Below are 7,500 nucleotides of genomic sequence, written 5' to 3'. Positions count from 1 at the left end.
TACTGCAAAAGGAATATAGTGGGATAGCGAAATGGAAAGGGGATTTTAGGATAAAAGGAAAAGGATTTATAATTAAGCAATAGAAATTGAAATGATTAAAATTATATGGAGTGAAAGACTTTTTACAGTCATTCACGCGATACAAGTTACACCTCCTTCATTGTTGGGTTTGGGTTTCAGGGAATAAGGACACCATGGGCAAGTTGGGATGAGGATAAAAGGATTATGTATGGCAGTGAGAGGGGATCTAGAAAATACGATTCCTCGTGGTAACTTTGCTTTTCTGTTTCCATGATTTTATCACTTTGCACTTTGGTAGAATGTGAATGTGTTATTTGTTCTTTTGGTAGGTAGAGAAGCTGTATTGGAAAGGGGATAGGTTCCGACGAATGTTACTCTTTCTGTGATATCAGGGTTTGTTTTGGGAGGGCTAAGGCGGCCACCGAATTTGGATTTTTGTATAGGATAGGAAGGATAATGTGTGCGGTGAGCAGGGGGATCAAGAAAAGGAGATCCTACATGGAAAGCGTGTGCTTGCTTGACATGATTCTGTGACTTTGCACGATTGTAGACTGTGTTAGTGTACCTGTCTTTTTTTTTTTTTTTTTTTTTTTTTTTTTTTTTTTTTTTTTTTTTTTGGAGGGGAAAAGGATGTGTAGGATTACTATCCCTATTGGATAGGGGTAAGGTTCCAGTTAGCTATACAAGTTGTGGTTTGTGTTTCCGACAGTGAAATGAGTTACCTGGACTGTTAAATAAAAATGAGTTTGCGTATGCTATAGAAAAAACATTTTTGTTATAAAGTAATGAAAGACTGTTTAATTGATTAAAATCTGTTTTGTCTCACAGGGGGAAGGGAAAGGATTAGGTTGAGGTTAAAAGGTTTAGGCTACGTTTCCACTAGGCTGCAAAACGCTGCTTCTGTTTTTCGCAGCCTCTGCCTGAGTTTAGGTGATACATGTAATCCTATGGAGCTGTTTCCACTAGCCGCCGCTTCATAGAACCTGCGAAACGCAGCCTCTACACGAGCGCTGTTCCTACAGAAACAGAAGCTGCGAAACGCAGCTTCTGTGTTTAGTGGTATATACATTTCTATGGAGCTGTTTCCACTACCCTGAGCGTCATCGCTTTCAGGCATTGATGGAGGAAGGTGTTGCGAGTTGTTCTTTCGTAAGAACATGAAATAATAACTGAATATTTTCGTGTTCATGTTGACTGACCCCCCCCCCCCCCAAAAAAAAAAAAATCAAGCATGTCGTTTGCGTAATGATGTTATGCTTTGAAAGGCCACAACTCTTGAATGATAATGAATTTGAATGAGAACTAATAAAAAAATATCGAGATTATTATTATCATTATTATTATTATTATTATTATTATTATTATTATTATTATTATTATTATTATTATTATTATTATTACCACCAGTGACCCCCCCCCCCAAAAAAAAAAAAAGTTCTCGAATTAAATTATTGAATGCTGCTTGTTGTGATCTGTTTGCAAAAAGAGGATGAACCCAATATTTTACTTTTCTTTTTTTTTCTGTTTCTTGCGCAATAAATTCCCACTTTCTTCGTCAATGTTTTTATATTTTTGATAGATGGCACTGCAACACAACCTCAGTCAAGCGTAGTCAGGAGCACTCTGACCAAAAGGCAGAGGCTGCGGAAAATAGAATCTGCGTTTTGCAGCCTAGTGGGAACAGCACGGGCAGAGGCTGCGAAAAACAGAAGCAGTGTTTTGCAGCCTAGTGGAAACGTAGCCTCAGTCTTGGCATAGAGTAAGTGAAACGTTTGTTTGAAATTCCATAGACTTAAACCTAGGCCTAGGTTTGTGTTTGTGTATGTAATGATTTAAATAGGCCTATTTTTGGCAGTTACTTTATATGAGATTGAATATGTATTTAAATAGTAATTTAAACTAATTTAAGGTGTTTTATATTACGTTACTAAGTTATCTGGGAGGAGGATAAGAACATAAGAAGCCAGAAGGTGTGTGTCTATTTTCCAGTAAGTGTTTAGTTACTTGTACAGCTGTGTAAGGGGGAGGGAGAGTTATGGATTGTCGGAGGGGTAAGGTTTCTCTGCAAAAAAGAAGGTAATGTTCCAAGGGTTCAGCTCCTGTGGGGAGGTCACAATAGGGACATGGTCTATTCTCTACATTAATAATCTGCCAGCTGCAGAAGTAGCCGAGACGTAACCTGTGGAGAATGACGGTTAATGTCCTACTAAAGGATTTGGCCATGTTATGGGGGAGGATATTAATAACCTCAGTGTACTACGTAGCAGAACTGGAACCCTCATGCAAGACTTGACGAATGGAACTTTTCTTTTGAGCATGACAATAGTCAGACATTAACTTTTTGATATGTGTAAAAGATGGTCTACATGCTCTGCTTACCGTGGTACACCGCAAAGCACTATTATCGAGGCGGTAAGCCTCATCATTTCCATGAATACCTACGTGACTTGGAATCCAGTTGAGGGTAACTCTCCTGTTCCTCTGTGCATGGGCTGTGGCCATAGCTTTTATACTGCTAATTAAGAAAATATTTTCGTTAAATTTACGTTTTACAATACTTTGAATGGCACCTCTAGACTCGGCGGGGATAGATGTATGGCCAAATTTTGAAAGGGAAGTCTCCAAGGCCTTTGCAATATCATGTAGGATGGAAGCATGGTCAGATAGCCTCCAGCTACTGGAAAAGGTGCTGGAGAATACGGCTGATCCTGCAGCAGGTATATTCCTTTCTACGGAGCCGTCTGTGAGGTAAACGTTAGTGGAACTGGTACTATTAATAGAATCCAAAGTTGTAACCTTCAACTGTTGAAGAGAACATTGAGATTTAAATGCTGGAAGAACAGTGTAATTAACTTCAATTGGATCAGGGCTCCAAGGTGCTGGAGGGACATAGTTTGCATTAAATTTGTCGTGTTTTACGATAGGAATGACCAGCTGAATATTGACATATCTAATTATTTGAATGAGTTTGTCAATGTAATGATTAGGGGTCTTCATGCAAATTGATGACTCTCTTTACTTTAGTTTTAAGTGGAGAGTTTCTATTAATTTTCAATGTCTTAATGATAATACAAAGCATACGCATTTTTATTCTATCTGCAAGTGAAAACAGGTTGGTTTCTTGCCCGAGAAGGTGAAGCCTTGTCCACATAGGGGCTCCGATAATTAACCTCATTGCATTATTGTGAATAACTTCAAGTGAAAAAAGAAGAACTGGAGGGAAGGAAGTGAGTACAGGGAAAGCGTATTCAACCTATGATCTTTCAGCTTGCACATAGCATAGTCTCAATAAATGAAAAGAGGCTCCTTTTTGTAAAGTGGTTATTCTTTTCATTGCAGAAAATCGAGAGTTAACTTTTTGTCTAAGTAACTTAACATGAGTATGGGGGAGAAGCTTATGATTAATATTAACTCCTAAGTAAATGAAATTTGGAACCTACTCAATAGGGTTATTACCAATAAAAAAGGGGGAGAGAGATCAACATATTTAATGGCCATTGCCTTAGTTTTAAGAGGATTAATTTTCAAACCTAGTTCATTACATTAAACGGAGAGGATTTTAGAACGTTCAAGTCAGAGTATTTTTTTCAACTCAAAATTTATGATATTATTATGTAAATCTATGAGAAATTAGACATTATTGAATTTTTAAGCACTTATTTTAGAAACTAGAATTACTTTCACAATAAAGAACTAAATTATTTTTCTAAATGATCCCTAATTTACCATTCTATTAAATATTTAATTATATCAAATTGAAAACCATATTTTCCATTAAAATTCTTTAATTCCGCCTTGTCTCCAGACCAGTTCTTCGAGATTTTCTTTGGAACTCCGAGAGAAATTCCCTTGGATTTCCTGCCCTTCTTTGAACATATAATTTCGTACAAATTTTAATTCATAGAAGCAAATATTTATGAATATAATCAATATTATTTTTATTTAAAGTAAAACATTTAGTTATCAAAACTTTTGATAAAATATGGTATGGTCATTGTTTACAACACCACGCTCTCCATTTATTCCAAAATAATGCAATCCTGCAGTTCTCACCTTCTTGCACAGTAATTAGGTGGTTATTTAAATTCTGTGAAAGTAATAATTAGCAAGATATGTTGAGGAAGGGGGAAGGTGTCATAAAAAGAAAATAGCTCGGTTTCCACACTAAACAACTTGGAACTGACGTGTCAACATAATCAACCAAACAGAATTCGTGATGCAAGCGTACATAAACAGAAGTTAGTGATGCCATCGTACATTTGATATACTGTATATTCAAAATATACTTAATAAAAAGAAATGAGTAATTACTCAAAAGTGTCACTTTTGTAACTTGTATATTTTATGGACACTTTTGAGTAATTAATCCATTTTAATTAAGTATATTTTGAATATACAGTATATTAAATGTACGTTGGCATCACAAACTTCTGTTTATGTACGCTGGCATCACGAATTCTGTTTGGTTGACGATGTTGACATGACAGTTCCAAGTCGTTTAGTGAGGAAACCGAGCTATTTTCTTTTTATAACCCCTTCCCCTTTCCTCAACATATCTTGCTAATTATTACTTTCACAGAATTTAAATAACCACCTAATTACTGTGCAAGAAGGTGAGAACTGCAGGATTGCATTATTTTGGAGTGAATTGAGAGCGTGGTGTTGTAAACAATTACATATAGTATTAATGTGTACGGATTTAAGATACATAACATCTTCCATATTATTTGATATAAATCTCTATTCTTATAACACCTGCAAAGTCTTCTCCCTTATCAGGGACATACACGTTGGGTGCCTGGACCTCCCTTTCGGATGTTTTCTGCTAACGTTTTTTTTTTTTTTTTTTTTTTTTTTTTTTTCAACTCAGATATCCTGATATCCTGTGTCTTGGGCTCTATCAAGAGCATGGCGACCACCCTCAACTTTGGGCTGTTCTCACATAGTGGACCAAAACCCCCGTTTCACACTACGCTAAAACTACGCTAAACTCCGCTTCAGATAAATCTATGGGAGGTCAAAAATATTCAGACATTCGTGAAATTATGCTGGGACTATTGTAATAAGGGATCGATTAAATAATATTTTCGCTCTCTGCTTGTACATCGTTTTCTTTCTGCTCTTTCATCATTAACATTTCCTTTACCAAATTCTTGAGGCAATTTCTTTAAGTTCTCTTCCATTCTTAAATAGGGAATATATTATGACATCTATACTGTATATATATATATATATATATATATATATATATATATATATATATATATATATATATATATATATATATATATATGTATATATGTATATATATATATATATATATATATATATATATATATATATACATATATATGTGTGTGTGTGTATGTAAATTAACTTTTGACGTGTATTTACTATTGAAAAATAGAGAGATTGCTTGAGTGGCGAGGGGTAGATGAAGTTCACCAAGCATTCAGCTGGGCTCCAGAAGGCAGTAAAAAGAATGGGAAGACCCAGGCTTACATGGCTGGGAACTATGAAGTGTGCAATAGGAGATGATGAATGGAGAAACTTTGATTTAAAAGCTCAAGATAGAGCGATTGGTGAAATCTAACTGAAACTCCTTGCGTCGATAGGCGTAGGAGGAGATGGTATATATATATATATATATATATATATATATATATATATATATGTTTATATATATATATATATATATATATATATATATATATGTATATATATATATATATATATATATATATATATATATATATATATGTATATATATATATATGTATATATATATATATGTATATATATATATATGTATATATATATATATATATATATATATATATATATATATATATATATGTGTGTGTGTGTGTGTGTGTGTGTGTGTGTGTCTGTGTGTGTAAGTATAAAATTTACTTCTGATGTCTATTTGCTATTAAAAAATAGTAAGCAACATAGATATCACGTTATGATATAATTATTGATATTTATATAAGACAAATATAACCGTTTCTAGTGTACTGCAGGACAAAGGCATCGGAAATGTCATTATTCTCACCTGGTGCTTGGCCATTTTTCCTCAACCCGCTGGCCACTGCAGATTGGAGTTATTGTGATGTTTTAGTCTGAGTGCTCATAGCAATTGAAGCTAGTAAAGGAAATAATGATGATGGCGTAGCAAGAAAACGATGTACAGACTAGACAAGAGAGCGAAAATATTAATCAATGATTCTCTTATATCCTTGAAGTGAGAGAAGAATCTGTAGACGTTATTCGAATGAAGATTTAAAGCAAATAATGACAATATTATAAAATATTTTGAGTTAGTAGAAATAAATATTATATTTATTAAAAGTTTTAATAAAAAATAAGTTTTATTTTAGATAAAAATAATATTGATTATATCTATAAACATTTGTTTTTATAAATTAAAATTTGTATGAAATTATTCGTTCAAAATAGTGAATGAAGTCTTGAATCAATCACTTGTAAGTGAATTTCTTCCGGAGTTCCAAAGGAAATCTTGAAGAACTGAGTCGGAGACTTTGGGCGGAATGAAATAAATGTAATGGAAAAGTAGGTTTTCAACTTGATACAGTTAAATGTTCATTAAAATATGAATTGGGAATCATTTAGAAAAATACTTGAGTTTTTTTTTTTTTTTATTGTAAAATTAATTCTAATTCCTTTGAACAAGAGTTTAAAATTCAGTGATGTATAATTTCTTATAAATTTACATAATAATATCAGAAATTTTGAGATGAAAAGAAAATACTGTGACTTGAACGCTCCAAAATCCTCTCCGTCATTACGGGCTGCCCAGCGGCAAGAGCCCGTGTCTTACATATGGTAAGGCAATCTACACACACACACACACACTCCGTCTTCAGGGATATGATATGATGATTAAAAGCTTTTAACTGCGTTTCATTCTACCTTGAGGCGTCAGTGACCCTGGCAGTTATGAGGCCGCATAGTGTCAATGACCTTTGTAGTTGTGACGCTAGGCAATCTAAATAATTGTTAAATATGATCATATGAATAAAACCTCTCTCTTCTCTCTCTCTCTCTCTCTCTCTCTCTCTCTCTCTCTCTCTCTCTCTCTCTCTCTCTCTCTCTCTCTCTCTCTCTACAACAACCTAACGGAAAACCGGAGATATAAACATTGTCTTTTACTTAGCGTTGACCTAGATTAGTGACTGTGGACTTCCTGTTCCGAAATATGAATATCTTCCTATCAATAATCATATGGATGTTGATAATTTATATCTCTTTAGACAAACTCTAGACAATATTAATGACATGTCTGATGCCATTGTCCTGCAGTAAACTAGAAACGGCTATATTTGTTTCATATGAATAAATATTCTTATCTTAAATACATGTTTGTCATTTGCTATTTTTCAATAATGAATAAACAAAAAATAATTAAATATACATGCACAAACACACGCACACACACACACACACATATATATATAT

The sequence above is a fragment of the Palaemon carinicauda genome, chromosome 22, assembly GCF_036898095.1.
Source record: "Palaemon carinicauda isolate YSFRI2023 chromosome 22, ASM3689809v2, whole genome shotgun sequence".
In the NCBI taxonomy this organism is placed as follows: Eukaryota; Metazoa; Arthropoda; class Malacostraca; order Decapoda; family Palaemonidae; genus Palaemon; species Palaemon carinicauda.
This window is presented reverse-complemented; position numbering follows the sequence as displayed.